The sequence below is a fragment of the Adelges cooleyi genome, unplaced genomic scaffold (assembly GCF_023614345.1).
Source record: "Adelges cooleyi isolate 19-005CV unplaced genomic scaffold, UGA_ACOO_1.1 ACOO_flye_CR_arks_rails_tigmint_CR_PRNA_593, whole genome shotgun sequence".
Lineage (NCBI taxonomy): Eukaryota > Metazoa > Arthropoda > Insecta > Hemiptera > Adelgidae > Adelges > Adelges cooleyi.
This window is the reverse complement of record NW_026096289.1, coordinates 87,911-107,517: the sequence shown is the minus strand read 5'-3', so window position 1 is coordinate 107,517 and position 19,607 is coordinate 87,911. Positions and strand designations below refer to the sequence as shown.

At 27.7% G+C, this 19,607-nt stretch overlaps 1 long non-coding RNA gene across 1 annotated transcript; it reads right to left on the bottom strand.

Moving 5' to 3' along the window:
• Positions 1–6,734: 6,734 nt before the first annotated feature.
• On the bottom strand, positions 6,735–7,422 carry LOC126844022 (uncharacterized). Its single transcript, XR_007686518.1, has 3 exons — positions 7,405–7,422; positions 7,034–7,051; positions 6,735–6,967 (listed from the first exon to the last, which is right to left on the bottom strand). It is a non-coding gene; the product is annotated as an uncharacterized LOC126844022 (long non-coding RNA).
• Between the last annotated feature and the right edge of the window lie 12,185 nt (positions 7,423–19,607).

Here is a 19,607-nt window from a genome sequence, read left to right as displayed (position 1 = left end):
ACCCCTACCATCTTAGTTATTTGGATAACAACTTTTGAAACTTAAATGGTAACGCATTTATTTCATTAACTTATTTAAGTTAGAAAAATGTATTAAACATTTTGACTGGTTGATAAACAGTTTTGGACAACTATTTTTAAAGTTATAAGAGTTTAAATTTAAGATGGGAGGGGTCGTGCAGTTGGGAAATGCGCGCAGATATAATTTGTACCACACTTCACCTTTTCTCCTGCCCTAAACTGGAAACCTCAATAACTTAAAAAATAGTTATTCAAAACTAGTAATAACTGGTAACTATAATAATCGGTGATGTACAAATTCAATTTAACAATTATATATTAAGAGGGCGTCGCACCGGTGACATTCAGTGGTAAAAACATATTTACGCCAACTGAAAATAACTCGCTTGATTTTAGTTTTAGAGTAAAAGAACTCAATTTATTTAAGTAAATTTTGAGTAAATTTTATTTTTTGAAAAGTTTCAGTCATTTAAAAATGTTAAAATAGTCATTATTTCTAACTATGTATTGAGCGTTATACTTGGAATAATGAAATAAACGCACCGTTTTGCCCTCCAAAATATTGTTTTCTTTTAATTTTATAATAGGTGCTCTTACTCTAAAACCAAAATTAAGCGAGTTATTTTCAGTCTGTTTAAACATGTAGAGATGAAAAAATATTTTTAATTAGCTTTCAAGGATGCTGTGATAGCCCAACAAATAAATTAACTAATAAAATAGAGTCCTAGTTATTGAACTAAAAATTACACATCACAGTTTAACCTTTAAATTAAGATTTTGTAAAAAATTGCCTATACTTATTCCTTAAAAATGGGCTGTGCGACGCCCTCTTAATGTTTGTACCAGAAAATTATTCACTTAATTTTCTTTTTTTTTAAATTTATGAAATAAAACGAAAAATACGTAGCTATGAGTTGTTACATTTTAAAATAAAATATATGCTTATACAGGGTGAACCACAAAGATTTGTCCAACCCAGCCCCGGACGTCAGTGTTTATTATTTTATTTTTTATATTCATTTAAAACCTTTTGAAAATATTATATGGTTTTATCATTATTATTACTTTTCTAAATAATACGTTCTGAAAACCCGTTTTAGGTCGTGTTATTTATTGAAATAAGAATTATACATATCTACATAATATTTGAATGTGTTATTTTGTATGCTTGCTAGTGACTTGTTAGGTACACACCAATGTCCTACTAAGATATATACACAAAAAAACAAAACAGCAACTTTTAAATCGACCTAGTTAAATTATTTTGCCTTTACGAAGTTATAAAAATAACAATATTAAAAACAAATTATCTAGCCATACCGAGACGCAAAAATATGTGTCTTCGAACCATACTTATACATCATCAATATTCATATTATTATCGTGTTATCTTAATAATGATTATGTTTGATAGAAGGACAAAATATTTTTCATCTGTAATGCTTTCGATTTACAAAAGTTATCGTACACTAATAAAAATTTAACACATAAGTAAAATATAAATCCTAATATTCTACATTTAATATATTATTACCTATAGTCAAATTATTTTTGTATTAACTTAATTATTAAAGAATGCACCACTCGTACATTGAATCATTTATTTAACATTTGTAAAATTGTTTGTATGATCGTGTATTGATTTAAAGATGTGTTGCTAAGTGGGATTTTACTCATATTTTGTTATTTACAACGATACGAAACTAAGAAAAATAAGACACTAAAAACAAAAAAAATAACACGAAAAAACTGAGTAGATAAACTACTGTTAAATATTTTTATGTGTATTAATATTACTATTTTATATTTTATATTGATACAAATTTAATTAGGTAAATGAAACGCATAAAAAAATATTATAAACTTGCGGCTGTTTGCACACTTTGTCGTTCGTTATAATGTTTTAACGTACAACAAAAATTCAGAATACAAAATATAGCTTTATACAGAATCAACTGAAAACCCCAAACGTGGGCCTCTGGATAAAGAGTTCTGTACACCCTGATCACGCTGTATGTACGTTACAGTTTAAGTGTCAAAAGTTATAGAGCTTCGGTTAATCCGTCTTCTTCTTCAAGTTCCTGTCCGTTTTGGGCGTTGGATATCATATTGACAATGTTGTCCCTGTCAAGTGATACTCGAAATAGATCAATTGATGTTTTATTACGCCAGTCGCGGAGATTCTTCAGCCAAGATATTCGTCTTCTTCCCTCACTTATTTTTTCTTCGATTTTTTCTTGTAATGTAAGATGGAGTATTTTGTATCGTTGATTATTCCTCATGATATATCCCATGTATGCTACCTTCCGGTCTGTTATTGTTGTTAAAAGTCCCTTCTATTTTCCCATCCTTTTCAGTACACTTTGATTTTTAGTATTCGCCTATATAACCACATCTCAAAAGCTTCAATTTTCTTACACGTTAACTCTGTTAGTGTCCAGGTTTCGACTCCATACAGTAATACAGAGAACACATTACACTTTAACAGTCGGATTTTTGTACCAATAGACAAATCGCGATACTTGAATACTTTCAACATTTTAATAAAAGCATCCCTTTCTCTTTCAATTCTGTATTTTATTTTAAATTAATCCTAAGAAAGTTAAATATTTAGTAACTTCATAATATTGTATAATCACAACAACAATACATTTTTTTTTTTTAAAGGAAAACTGCAACTAGCTTAAGCGATATTGATTGTCCTGCGTTAAAATGATCACTCTGTATATCTCAAAATGGCGTTGGGCCGTTTGGTTGCTATGAAAAGTTATTCATTCCGCCTGTAAACGTAAAGCAGTTTCTTTGGTGACCGTAAAAAACTTATTATTGGAAAATTGGTATTTGTCAAGAATAGTGCACATTATGACTTGTAGTGCCGCCACATATTATGGAATGTGTTCGAACCTTCGCGCACGTGTGTGTTTTATATGGCCTATCCGTCACGAAGTTCCCAGACATTCCATAATAATATGTGGTGGCACTACACACTTATAAGCTATATTTTACATGCAATAAAATCATTTTAACTTCTTAAAATGTTTAGCAAAACAATCGATTTGCATTACACTACTTCTATGTGTAGGAAAAAATAAATTATTAGCTTGTGTACCTAATATGCCAAAGTTGTGTAGATTTGTTGTAGATTAAAAAAGACAAAATATAGGGTGATTCTTTTATCATGAACCAGTCAATATCTCACTGGGCTTAATTTAAAATAATACTATTCTCCTCCCATCCTAACTTTTAAACTCTTATAACTTCAAAAATAGGTATCCGAAACAGGTTATCGACCAGTCAAAATTTGTAATACTTTGTTCTCTACTTAAAAAAGTATTCAAATATATATGTTAATATTTAAGTTTCAAAAGTAACTATCAAAAAATCTAAATTGGGAGGGGGTAAATACAAAAAAAAATTGAAAAATTGAGATCACATTGTATAAAAACAATATGAAAAACATTTTTTTTATTAAACCCTATGATATATTAAATGGTTAACAATATGTGGATCACCCTGTATTTACCAGCTTTAGGCTTTAATTTAATTTTTTTTTAAGTTTATTACGGTTACCAGATGTGAGAAACGAAAAAATTAGAGTTTTTTTTTGTATTGTTGACATCATCCGAACGCCATGCTTTTATAAAAAAATTACAACGAGTAAAATACAAATTGAATAGTTTACTTTTAATTAATATCCCTTTTAAATTAAACGATAGACTAATATGAAAAAAAAACAAAACGTGTTTTTATAGTTCACACCTAGAACATAAAAAAGCCAGACGGGACACAGTGGGGACGGGTAGGTCATAGGTGTACAAAAACTATTATAGCAGAAAGTGATAAAATCATTTTCAAATAAACGGTTTGATGCAAATTTGTAGACTCTGGACATCACAATAGCACGTTTCTACTATATTGGTTTGAATTGCGCTTGGTTTAGACTGTACTGGTTTGAACTTTATAAAGATTCGCATCAAAGAGATTATTCGAAAGTGATTTTAATACTTGGAGATATAGTGAAACTTGAAGACGTCATCGTCTCCATAATGCTCCATCCCCACTATACCCCAACGCTACTGTATTGGCTTTGTTTTCTTTGGTCTGTCAGGAGTTTATAAAAAAAAATGTCTGCCAAGTGACAAAACATTCCGATTTACTTACAGATAACACCCGTTTTAGAGCTTCATTGATTATTGAATATTTATATACACATTAAATTGTTATGTGTTTTCCTAAAAATTATTGGTGAAAAAGTATTTTTAATAATATGCTGAGGATTGCTGAAAATTGTAAAAACAATGTTGACAATTATTGGTAATTTTTTATAACAAAAAATGTTGATTACAGACATTTTTTTACACGTGTTTTAAGTATATGTTAGTAGTACGTCATGCCTAAAGTCTGAAAATAAATATTTAAAGAACATCTGCTGTGGCCTTATTATAATAACAAGTTCAGAATCAATTTTTTGAACACCTTATGTATTATAAAAAAAAAATTCTTGTACGTATTCGATACGGTTATACTATAAAATGTAAACATTAATACAAGAATTTCAAAACTTAAAGCCCGATTTGTGAAATCGTCGTGTATTGAAATACTTAACAACGATATAAAACAAAATTGTTGAGATAATTTAGCAGATAGACAAAACTATAAAATATAATAGTACTTTAAAATAATTTATGAAAATAATTAAAAAATATTCAGTTTTGTTATTATAAAACTGTCGATGTAAATACAAATCATTGAACACACTAAAATAATAATTTTGAAACAAAAACCAATTTGTAATTACGTTTAGTTCTTAAAGTCAAGGGACTAATAATATTTAAATTTGAAATTACATCATTTTTTTAAAATTACATTAAATAAAAATTTCCAAATAATTAAAAAAGGTCTCAAGTGATTAAATGATTATCAGCTAATAATCTAAATCGGGTTTATTGATACATATACGATTATTGCTGTAACATTTAAACTTACACACAGATTAATATATAGCATCTAATATCAGAGCTTTTATCAACAACACAAACAACAAATATGGTTCTAAAACTGGTTTATTCTAATCAAGACCATAGTGTAGCCAGCCAAATAATACAAAATCACTTAAACGTGATCAACTTGTTGTCAATTCTATTTACTGAAGCAATGTAAACGAATGAAAAATCTTTAAAATCTAACACATTAAACAGTGTTATATTTTACAAAAAAAGTCTATAGTTTTACTTTTGGTCGAAACCCAGTTTACATTAAAATAATTTTTATATAGATATAGGTAGAAAAACGACGTAACTGTAGTTGTAATAGTTAATTGTGCATTCATGAATTATTACCATTTTAGTGAGAGAAAAATTTAGTTTAATGAAAAATGTTTATTTACAGATTTTTATATTTTTTGTACTTATTTTTTTGTGACACAACAGATGTAGTCTATAGGTTTAGACCCGCATTGCCAAGTCTAAAGAATAACCTCATCAAATGTTTAAGTCATTAGGTATCCAGTTATGGGAATTGAATGGGGTTTGTTTTTTGACAATTTATACCAAAAAGTCCAAAAAAATTTCGACTACTTAGGGTGGTCCGATTTTAATTCCGCGAAGAGATATGAGTTCTTTGGCTACTAGAATATGTCAGAAACGGATTTTTAATTTTTTACGTAAAAACATTGTTTTTAATAATAACGACTTGTTAAATTGTATTTATTTAATTAAAAGAAACTGCATTTTTAAAATGAAAATTGAAAATCAATCCCCTTAGTTTAACATTTCAAAGAAAATGGAATTATTACACATGGTATGGATTTTAATAATTTTTCCTTATCATTTCCTAAAATCTTTTTATAATATAATAAAGTTCTTATTATATGTTGCTATGAAGTGCGAACACTCAAAATCTTCAAATAAAAAAACATACCTAACATGGTGTACGAATATTATTTACCGAAAACAAGTGGTTTTTTAAAACGTATTCGGTATGGTTGTATTATTTATGTTATGCTTCGAAACTATGTTTATTACGGTTTTATAAGAGTAATATTTTTTTCAACATAAAAGATCAACTCGAGAAAAATGTGTTTAGTTTATAAACAAACTTAAAAATGTTTATCATTTGGTATTTTTTGTAAATATTATGTTATGAATCATAAAAACATATTATTATTAGGTTTTTAGCTTTGATGCAGAACGTAAAAGATAGGTGTTCATTTTACAATGATCTACTTTTTTTTATTTATTTGTTTTGTATCTGTATCCACGATAACTACCAAATTAGAATTTCGATGTAGTATTGTATATCAATTTAAAATAAAATAAATATAAGAAGGAATTTCACAGCCAACTCCAACACTATATTATGGTATTTGTTTTAAATTAAGTAAATTGTAATAAAACATGTTTGAGACATTTGGGAAAACCACTCACACACACATTAGATGTCTAGGCTTTGAATGCCAAAAACAACATTTTCTATGGAGTAAAGATATAGTATCTAATCAAAATCAATTATATGTTTATATTTGTCATAACATATAAATTTAAACAATTGACACGGCTTACCGCATTTCCATAGACATTTTATAACAAAGTATTGATAGTAAGAGAAGGAATCAGAAGCAAAAACAAATAGCTGGATTTGATTAGATAATTAAATAATACATTTTTTTATCCGGTGAATACTATTTTTACTGGTAGATAGTTATGTAATGGACATATAATATAATTGATAGTTAACAAAATATGATATTTGGAATACATTGTTATTTGAATATTATAATGGTTCAAAGACAATAATGATTAACAAAGAAATACATTTTTAAATTTATACAAATTAGTAAGCAATTTTTTTTTCCGAATGTGACAGGGATCTTGGATATTGCAGCTTATTTGGTAAAAACAGTTGTCGTTAGCGGGCGTCAGTAAATCTGTCGCCTGACTGTCCTGTAACTTTGAATAAGAACCGAAATACTTATTTTGTCTAATTTATTGTTATTTTAAGTATCAAAGACTTACTATGAAATATCGGGTGACCTAAAATATTGAATGATAAATGACATATTTTAATTTTGTTCCAAAAGCGATTAATTTTATTTTAGCCACAAGTAATATTTTTAAAATAACATTATTTCTAGATAAACAGATTTATATATTATGCTCACTAACATGGAAAACTTATTTTTATTTTCAACAATGTAAGGCATTTGTAGCATTTTATACACATTTTAAGTTTTATTGGAAATCATTTTAAAACTTCTAGTATATTAGTAAGCACAAAGCTCATATTAACTTTCAGCTTACAATCATTTGAAAAACGAAAAATAAAAATCTATATTTAATATTATTATTGAACATATATAAATTATAGCAAAGTATCAAAGACTTACTAGGAGTATTTGGTTCAGCTGAAATATTGAATGATAAATTACATATTTTAATTTAGATCCAAAAATGAATAATTTTATTTTAGCCACCAGTAATATTTTTAAATTAACATTATATCTAGATAAGCAGATTTATATATTCTGCTCATCAACATGGAAAACTTATTTTTATTTTCAACAATGTAAGGCATTTGTAGCATTTTATACACATTTTAAGCTTTATTGGGAATCATTTTAAAACTTCTAGTATATTGGTAAAGCACAAAACCTCATATTAACTTTCAGCTTACAGTCATTTGAAAAGCGAAAAATAAAAATCCATATTTAATTTCACTTATTAAACATATATAAATTATAGCAAAGTATCAAAGACTTACTAGGAGGTTTTGGAGGAACTTGCGGAGGATCTGAAATATCGAAAATGAAATGAAATATATTTTTCTATCCTGATGCATCATGTATAAATTTCATATTTTAAGTTTGATCCAAAAGCTTTTATTTTTATCTTAGCCACAAGTAATATTTTAAAAATAACATTGCTAAAAACATATAATTTTATTTATGACTACAGTCATTTTTATCAGCGGAAACACAAAAAAAAGTGTTGTATTTATTTATTTATTAACAGTACCTAACAAACATTCCTAAATTTGTCATTTTCAGCTTCCTATTTAGGTAATATGTGTTAGAAATTGCCTACTTAAATATTATTTTGAAGGTAGGTTAAGTCATTTGAAACTACTATTACACTTTATCGAAAAACAAAAAAAAAATTGATATCAGATTAATAAATAAAAATAGAGCAATTTAATTTTAAACTTACCTCCATCAACACCTAAAACATGAAAAATAGATTTGTATAACTTTTTATTTTATATTTGTATGGTTATTATTTTTTTATGTACCTGTATACGTTGACATTATAATGAAAAATATGGATATTACAATCCTAATAATATTTTTAAAATTCATATTTTTTTAGAAATTATACTCTAATAGTATCTTAAAATGTATGAATTTTGAAATGCAAAATTAAATATGAACTTTTGGATTTTAAGCTTAAGTCAAACTCCAGAGATGTCCAATATTATACTAGAGAAACAGTACATTTTCTTACATTATATACAGAGATACGTGCTACACAAAATTGTTTGTCTCATTTGTTAAGTGGAGGGAGTGTACATTGTTCATTGTTAATGTATTATTGTTGTGTATGCGGTATGTGTTCATTGTTTGCGAAAATATTTGGCCAAAAAAGTATATTTTGTGTATTAATGTTGCAAATAAAAAACGTGTAAAAAAACCACAAAAATTATTGTTTTTGGTTCTATAACCTAGTTTAATATAGCTAAACTATACCTTTTTTTAAGCAACTTATTTATTTAAGTGTCCCATCAAATGAATAACATATTATGAATCATGTTAAGTTTTTCAAGTACTAGTGCTGTAAAATGTATAGTTTACTCTGTTACCGTTAGATTCAAAACATACAATTAAATCATTATTCTAAGGACTAGGAATGATTAACAAAGACTAGTTAATGTCTAAAATGTAATTTATTTTAGTTTGATATCGTTCGACGAAAAAATATACGATTTAATCAGTATTATAAAAGGCTATGAATGATTATTAAAGACTAGTCAATGGCCGAAATAAATAAATTTATTGATATTGCCGTGTTACTATTTTTTAAAATTTTGTATACAGCGTGCAATAATGCTATGAAAAAAAATTACAACAGTTCTAAATACCGATGTAAACAGTCTGAAACCAGAAAATACCATTAACCCTTTTTTACATTACATTATGTTTTTTTGGCTCAGTTTAAGAACCTAATGTATGAGATCCACATTTTAGAGTAATCGTTTTTATTTTTTTTTGTGTTACTTTTTCACAGTAAAATACACAAACATTCGGTAAAGTACTTACTTTTAATATACGATTTATAAAGGTGTTGCCTCTACCCTTAACACGCTGCATTAGATAAATTATTTAATATTATATTTCATGATGTAGTCAAAAATACAAACAACAAATTCTAAATTATCACAGTTCCAATTACATTCGCTGTGGCTGTTTATATCAAGTGTTTGACTATCATGTAGACAATTAATTAAGTTTTGCATAAAGCTATACAAATTTAGGAATGAAACACCATTACTATGGTCCATAATAACATATATAATATAATTTTGAATACGTAAACTCAATTGGAGTTTAATAGATTGTAGTAGATTAAGGTTTTTTGTCCTTAAGTGTTATCATGTGTTTAATAGGAATTGTAGCCAAACGTAGAGTAATCGTTATAATTTTTTTTTGCTCTTTTAGAGTCAAAACTATGTAAATTATAATCTTAAATCATAAAAAGTTACAAGTATACGATCTTGTATTGTGAGGTGTTGTAATTTATTTACATCGCAACAGTCGATAAAAATCGAGTAAAAAACGACTTGTTAACTTTGCTAGAAAAATGTTTTTATGTTGAAAAATAACCATGCAATTTAAAACCATACAAATTGTGGGAAAATATTGTAAAATATTATAAAATAAATAAAATAGGTAAATCATTAAAGTACAAAAGCCACTGCAAAACAAAATATGTTAAGAAAAACAACTGGTTTTCGATAAAAAAAAAAATAATAAAACCGCACAAATTGTTTTGTAAAATACGAAGGTTCTAATAATACTCAAAATTTGTGATACATATGGGAACCATTTGTTTACATTACAACAGTCGCTGTGAATAACAGCTTGGTTTTGATAAAAAAAAGAATAATATAATATTGGATTACAACTTTTATTAAAGTATGCAGATTCAAGTTACAATTTACTATATAAATGGTTTTAAAAAAAATACTGATAACTTAGCTATAATTTTAAAACATTTATTGCATAGAGATGAGTCATATACTTAAGTAACTGTACAAAACCGGCATTCGTTACGAGTATTATAACAACAGGGTTCTACATTGAATTTATACATTTTAAATCACAAACAACAAAATAAAATTGTTTATAAGTAACAGCTTGTATTTTCATTAGTTTGCAATGCTACAATCATAACAGAAAACAATTTCCCTTCCTATACACGCTATATTTTTCTAAGACTTGTTATCGACCAGTATGATTTATTAATTACATATTTATTTGTTGTTCATTTTATTGTTTTATATTATATGTTTATTAAATTAGTGTATTTTTGCGTGGTGTCATTCTTTATTTTCTGACGTCATTTGTATATATTTGATATTTTTATTTAGGTTATCTATTTCCCGATACGCAGTTTCCTTTGATTAACTACTTTGTCATCACTACGTGTTCTTGTTTATCCGTTTACGTCAATTCACTAATTTGTATAATAGTATACAAGTTCTTCTTATGTATTATTGTCAGTACTTTAAAGTCAGTTATTGCTGTGTTAGTTAGTTTTATTATTATAATATTGCTTAACCGTACTGTATGTTTACGATTTATTATAAACAGTTTCTTAAAGTTTTTAGAAGTTTAAAAGGGTTCATTTTATCTTTGTTTTTGTCCTATATATAAATAGCAAGCCTAGCTTATTAGACCCAATTTTAGTACAATTTTCAGACCTTAATTTATGCTCAGCGGTCATGTAATTTTACAAATCACAATACAAAGTTTTGTACATCTTGCTTTCAGACAGCAGCACAAAACAAATAACCGACCTGATTTCTTTACCGTTTAAAGAAAAAAAAACCAGTACAGTGGGGTCGGGGCATAGTGAGGACGGGGAGGTCACAGGTTTACAGGCATTTTTAAATCTGAAAGTGATAAAATCACTTTCGAAAAAACGCTTCGATGCAAATCGGTAGTTAGTATTTTCAAGCCAGTACAGTCCAAACCAAGTACAGTATAAACCAGCAAAGTTAAAAAATATTAAGTTGTAAGTATCGTCCCTCGGACTACTCGAACTAACTATATAAATTTGTTAATTTGGTCTGAATAACTTGCTATTCGTCAGACTACTTTTTCGATAGTAGATACGCTCCAGTAGAATACATAATAAATGTGGCAGATAGGCAGATAAAGAAAGGATATTGGTAAATAGTTTAAAACTAAAAATGCATAATAGTTTTTATATTTCAAAGACACTTATTAACATATTTTTAGTTGTTACATTGAACTATAAAATACATTGAATTTATACAATCAATACATTTTGAAATAAATTTAAAATTTAACATTTTAACACTTTGCAAGATTAAACGATGCTAAATGACAGTTTTCATCAGAGGTTACTAACTTGTCTCTGAAATATATCTAGAAAATCGCTAAAAGAGTGTAAATATTTGTGTATAGTAATAATAATACTATGAAATAAATATTATTTAATAATACGTCTTTAACTAGAAAAATAACTGATTTAAATGCTGTAATAATGTATAATATATTTTCGTATGAACCTAATAGTCCAAGAAAATATCGACATTTGAAAGTCAAATTAAAAGATTAATTTTAATTATTTCGATTAACTTCAAGATGTGGTGAAATAATAGATAATAAAGTTTTAAAATAAATTAAAAAATTAAAACAATACAATATCAAACATTGCTTACATAAACAAAAACAAGTACGACAGTTTATATCAGAATTCAATAGCTTGTACCTCCCAAAAATTTGTCTGAGAATCTGTTAAACGACTGTATGACATCAAAATCTATACTACAACGCCATGGAAAATAAAAGTGAGCCGTTATGTAATAAAACATATAAATACTCAAATTACTTTTATAAATACCGTACCTTTTTAGGTTATCATTGGAAGGCATTAAGTTTATCATACGATAAATTCTACCTGTTTTATTCATAAACGTATGAAGATCTATTATGTATTGCGTGGTGATGAGTTCGGAGGACCTTGAAAGTTTTGTTTCACAACCGAATACTTGTGAATAAATGTCATCCATATATCCGAAAAGGCGTTCTTTTACTGTTTTATTAAACTGGACATTAGTAAAGAAGTTTACTGGCATTGTAAACAGATACTTGAGGAATATCAATACTAAATCGTCTTTTAAATTAAATAAACCAATAATTGCTTCAATATGTATTGCTATCGCCTTATGCTCTTGATTGTTCCACGGCAGCGATAGTTGGAGTGGTTTTTCTTTGTATTCAGATAGAGGCACAGACAAATTGAACAATGTAAGGTAATTCCACACGTTCTTCAACAATATGAATTTTACTAAATTCATAAGCAGACTTTGTGATTTTGCCATGGTTTCGATCAAATCCTGAAGCGAGTCATAATGTTTTTTATTACTAATAACTCCTATACGAGAGTACATGATTTCCCATTCAGGTACCTCTGCAAAGTCTTCAAGCAAACGTCTCATCATTTCCTCAAAATTTAAAATGGAACCCAATTTCAATTGACCGGCACTAAAGTAAAAATGACAAGTTTCGTCAATTTCTATAAGTTTATTAACCTGTTGGTACCTATTATCAAAAGATTTTTTTCGGAGTGTTATAAGGTCAACAATATTATGTTGTCGATTCAAAAAGAATGATACAAAAAAATTGTTAAACTGTGAATTGCCAATTTGAGCATTATGAGACTCATTCTGCGTCTTGCAATTTTGCTTCTTGAGTATGTGCGCAATTCGCTGATGAACAGTGTGGTATTCATTTAGAATATTTTCCCGTTTACCTAGTATTTCATTCTTCTTGATCGATTTTAAATATTTCACAAACATATAAACCATCCATATCGAACCTATATCGTCCAACCTACCGAAATGGTACAGAACGTTCATCATTCTAATGATATTATCGCTGAGAAAAACAACTTTGTGCTCTTCGAGTGTTATTAATTTAGCCAACTCGTTTTTACCGTTTTCTGAAAAAAGCTGCCCTAGTAAATCCATATAAGAAATTATGTCTAACATGTAACAACAGAATAGTTGATGGTATAATTTGTCTATCGCGCGCCGAACTTTTCCCGGGTATTCGTAAGCCTCCACTTGTGACAATTTTGGTTTTTCTGCGACAGAGTATCCCGTATCTAATTCCATCAACTTATAATAATGCTTGAGCGAATTTTCATGAGCACACATTTGATGCTTACATATAAACGAGAAACACACTTTTTGAATCATAAACATCGCAATCGTTGAGACCAGCCATACTGGACGCAAATACATTTTTACTATAAAAGCGACTTGTTAGCTATATGGTGCAATCTTATTAAACGTTTGGTATTTTTACTTGAACAGGAGACGACGCACTTATACTTCACAATACGTTTTACATTCAATTTTCATTAACGTGTAGTTAGTATAGAATATTTTGTTGTTATTAAAAAATGCTCAACTCAATTTTAATCCAATAATATTGTTTTCTAGATTGTATGCGTGTTATTTTACAGTTGGCTTAACATACGTTGCTCTTCTTTTGTTATAAACATTACAAAAACAGAAAACATGTGTAGCTTATACATATTATTAACCTTGATAATTTAATTTGTTACATTTTATTTAAAAAACTTGTACCTACACCTGCAGGTTAACTGCTTCTTAATATTTAATATATTATTTTTATTTCAACCTATTTTACTATACTTCGTTTTTTATTATAATAGTTATATTGAATGATGTTTCTTATTTATAAAGTATGTATTTTATATAACTCCTATATTGTTTTAGCTTCGATGCATATTTTTTTTTTCTTTGTGTATTAACCCCCGATAACTTTTTTTCTTACATGTCTTTATATTCCAATTCATACATTAAAATATGTTCTACAAAAAAATACAACTCAAATAGTTCTGTCTTGTACAAAACTTACACAGCTATTAGCATAAAAATATTATCTTATTGTAATTGTTTTTAAGAAAATCGTTTGTGTTATTGTCTCATTCTAGATCATTCTAGATATGTACTTTAGATAGGGCACTATCGAAAAACGTTGAAAATATATTTTGCACATGAGTAAACGGTTTTAAAATGTGGTAATAACATAAAAGAATAACAGAAGTATTATGAATGCTATACAACGCAAATAAAAACGTTCTTAAGCATCTATCGCTTAAAGCAAATTGCATGATTCAATGGTAACAAACTTGGTAATGTGTTCATTCTTCAAGTATATTTTCCTATAGTAAGTACTGCTGTTAATAGGAAAAATCCTATTTGAATCACAGTCATCAAGCAATAATACAATATTCTCATTACATTATAAAATCGTCATAGGTCACGTTTTCACAACGGCTTTTTACTGCTAAAACTAATAATTTAACATTCCGTATCCAATTTTATCGTTTGAACACTTAAAATGTATTCAAAAAACATGATGCTGTTTTTTTGCGTTTCATGGTACGTTTTGCAATGTCAGGGTGGTCTCCCCAATAATAGCGATTTTGTAAGTAAAACGAGCGCTTATCATTAATGATTAATAGAAAATGCTGAGATCCTTGGTGAACTATGTATAAAATGTAATTTATTATTTAGAAAATGTATTTAATTTTTTCTCTTCTTCATTTTCGCACCGAAGTGTTTTTTTAAGTAATATTTTCACGTTAACAATAAAATCACTTTTAAATAAACGCTTCGATGCGAATCTGTGGATAGTATGTTCAAACCAGTTATTCGATAAGGGTTGATGGTCCGTCTATAAAAATGTACTGTCATAGATACCCATACATCGTAACTAACAATATAATACAAATATTTTCAATACCTGTTGACTGTTGATTCACTCACTCATAGCAACCTAGAAACTGACTACGGCCAATGTGTAAATTTACTCTATTTTTGGTGTTTTTCCCTAATAACAAAAAATTTGACTACGATTTTTGAGAATATTATAGTTCCCTTTTAGATCTACCTTCAGTAAAATTTTCAGATTTAAATCTCTAAAACTTTGCTTGAAAAATTTAAATAAAGAAAAAAAGCTATCACTTCTAGGGAAATGGGTTTATGATATTGTTTTGGTTTGTTGATGTTTCAACGATAGTACTGTGTTTGAAGAACAATTCTTATAAATTTGAAACATTTTTCGACTATTTTGAAAAAAGTTATAGAGCATCGTAATTTTAAGTTGAAAAATTTGTAAATTTTTCGGGCGGTTTTTCTCGATTTTGATGGGAAAGGGGTGACTTTTATAAATGTTTGGCCTGATATAGTACCTTCCAGGTATGATTTCTGATCTACAGAGTTGCTACATGAAGAAATCGGTTCAGTGGATTACGAGATATCGTGGGCCCAGACACAAAAATAAAACCACATCATTGTAAAAACAATACCTTCTGAGCTCCGCACCGAAGATAAACAAAACTTTAATTACTATTTTTTTTATATGTCATAATAATGAAAAAATTTGCAAGCCATATAATGTGTCTGGTAGTTAGCCATTTTTATACCGTTAAAGAATGATCAGTTTAACTTGCATTTGTAATATACAATTAAATGAGTATATTTTATTTCTCATAGCAATAGGAAAAAATAACAAAAATAGTCAGTGAACATTACAAGCCGAATGGCCTGGGATACGAAGAGTTATTAAGTGTATTTGACGAAGTAAAACAGAAAACGGGCGGAATTGGAAATCTCCCCAGTCGTGGTGAATTAGAATATGAAGGTAATAAATAATAGGATAATATTCAACAAATGTGGTGAGTAATATGTACAAACCTATTGAAAAGACATTTTAATAATCAAGTCTATCATTTGTAAAACTGTAAATTAAAGTCATAAATTGTAAACTAATTAAATAATTGAAAAAAATATTAATGCATGATCAGATTTGAAAAAAGTCCAGCCAGTGGGGTCGATGCATAGTTGGGCGGGGAGGTCACAGGTTTAAAGGAATTATTACAACTGAAAGTGATAAAACCACTTTCGAATAAACGCTTCGATGCGAGTCAGTTGTTAATATTTTCCAAATTAAGCACAGTATAAACCGGCAGGGTAAAAAATAATTAAAGTGAGGTGCGTTGTTACCAATTAGCATCAAAGCGTTTATTTGAAAGTATTTTTTTGGATTTTATTAATAATAATTCCTGTAGGCCGTGACCTCTCCGTCTCCACTCCCCTCTATGCTTTGATTCCATTATACCTCTACCCTACTGTACTAGTCCACTTTTACTACTAATCACTTTCAAATAAACGCTTTGATGCTAATTTGCAAACACTGCACCTCACTTTAATTTTTTATACTATCTTGGTTTATACTGTGCTTATTTTGGACTTTTTTTCTTTGAAACCAAGAGATCGATACGAACATTATTGGCAAAAATTCTTGGCGTGTGCTTAAATAAAAATATAATTATTAAACATTAAATTTTAATTTTTAACACGGTGTCGTGTTACCGTGATTTGTTTTTTAGTCCAGTTACGACCAAATATTTAATTCGTCAATAGTCATAAAAGTCTCCATTGCTGTGCCTAAGAAATGATATCACATATCATGTAAATAGTCGGGAGTACTTTAGAGCAAAACCTCTTATATCTACACCAAATTATTTATATTATAAGTGTACATCGTATGTTATGGATATATTTTTAAAAAAAAATATTGGTTGTTTTTTGATATTTGGAAACACCTTATTTTGGTTCAACCAAAGACTTAGCATAATTCAAGGACTTCAATAAGAACACAGTAATAACAAATTTGTTAACTATAATAAAAAACACACGTAGATGAAAAAAAATTGTTTTTGTGTATTTTTATTGGTTTTTTTATACAACATATTTTTTATTCGCTATAATATTTGTAAAAATATGGTACTAGGTATCTCGCGAACAAATTCAAACGTTAAATGACACAAAAAATAAAACAAAATTTAATATTGGCTTTTGTACAATACAGAAATGTTCACTAAGATTAAAAATTTTAATTGAATACACGTAAAAACGAATTAAAATTATTTGGGTCATAATACACAGAGTCTTTTATCATGGGCCAGTCAATATTTCACTGGGTTTAATTAATATTTTAATTTTTTTTTCTTAGTGTTTTTATACAGTGTGATTCTTTTAACGCCCTACAGTAGTTTAAACATTGATATTATTTTTCATCTCTGCGTTTGAACGATCAAAAAACACATGGCAAATGTATTTTTCACAAATATACGATTCTTATAAAAAAAACATATTAAAATGTCTAGCAAGGAAAGGTCCTAATATTTTCTGTAACAAACTACGACCCTCTTGTGTTTTAGAAGTAATTTTTTTTTATTCTACATAAATATTAGAATATATACCCTGAAATATATTTACGACGTATCTCTTTATATTTTATAAAAATACCGTTGTTATTTACATAAAATTCGTATTTACACAAACGTCGTGCGACACGCTTACAGATTTTTGATACTGGTTTTTTTTATATTATTCTACATACCTATGAATCATAAAATAAATCACAGATAATTTTTTTTTTTTATATTTGCTCAACGCTTAGTTTATAACGTAAAAACATTTTAAAATAAAATATTCAGTTGTTTTTTTTGTTCGTTATTATATATTTTTTTTGTGATACATAGGCTGATCAAAATTTTGTTTTTACGATTAATTTTGAAAAACTTGTTATTGTATTTGGGTCACAACAGATGTTCTATTTGTATTTATTTTCATAAAAGAGCGAAATAATGGAAAAACAAGAAATAAAGAATTCCACCACATAAGAATTTATAGGAGTTATAATAAATAATAGTAAAAATAGTTAACAATTAATTTATACGTAATAATGTTTAAATTATTTGTAACAGTTTCGATTGATCATCCACGTAACTAGACTCATCATAGTAACTAAACTAACTAAAACCAATAGATTTAATTTGAATTTTTAATATCTAAATATATAAACTGCAAAACTATGTAAACCAGTTATAAAGATATTAGTTGATGATATACGTTTAATTTATAAACCCTTAATTTTTTGACTAAATAAAAATTTAAAAGCAATTCAAAATGTGTTATTGGAAAAATTATATAATGACATATATTTATACTAATAGCTGTGTAAGTTTTATGTAAGATTAAACTATTCGAAATGTATTTTTCTGTAAAACATATTTTAATATATAAATTGGGATATAAAGTAATCGGGGGCTAATTCATAAAGAAAAATAATGTGCATCGAAGCTAAAACAATATAGGAATTATATAAAATACGTAATTTATAAATATAAAATATCATACAATATAACTATTATAATAAAAAACAAAATATAACGAAATAGGTTGAAATAGAAATATTATATCAAATATTAAAAGCAGTCAACCTACAGGTGTAGGTACATGTTTTTTAAAAAAAATTTAATATAGTAAATAATCAAGGTAAAAAGTATGTATAAACTACATATGTTTTCTGTTTGTTGTATTGTTTATTATAAAAGAAGAGCAACTTATGTTAAGCCAACTGCAAAATAGCACGTATCAAATAATACGCATAATATCTAGAAAACAATATTATTGGATTTTTTAATACCAACAAAATATTATATACCAACTACACGTTAGTGAAAATTGAATGTAAAACGTATTGCGAAGTGCGTCGTCTTCTGTTCAAGTGAAAATACTAAACGTTTAATAAGATTGCACCATAAAGCTAACAAGCCGCTTTTATAGTAGAAATGAATTTGCGTCCAGTATGGCTGATCTTAACGATTGTGATGTTTATGATTCAAAAAGTGTGTTTCTCGTTTGTATGTAAGCGTCAACTTTATGCTCATAATACTTCGTTCGTGCATTATGGTAAGTTGATGAAATTAGATACGGGATACTTTATCGAAGAAAAACCAATTGTCTCACAAGAGGAGGCTTACGAATACCCGGGAAAAGTTCGGCGCGCGATAGACGAATTATACCATCAACTATTCTGTTGTTACATGTTAGACATACTTTCTTATATGGATTTACTAGGGCAGCTTTTTTCAGAAAACGGTAAAGAAGATTTGGTTAAACTAATAAAACGCAAAGAGTCCAAAGTTGTTTTTCTAAGCGATAATATCATAAATATGATGAATGTTCTGTATAATTTCGGTAGGTTGGACGATATAAGTCCGCTATGGATGGTTTATATGTTTGTGGAATATTTAAGATCGATCAAGAAGAATGAAATACTAGGTAGACGGGAAAATATTCTAAATGAACACCATACTGTTCATCAGCGACTTGCGCACATACTCAACAAGGGAAAATGCAAAACGCAGAATGAGGCTTATAATGCCCAATATGGCA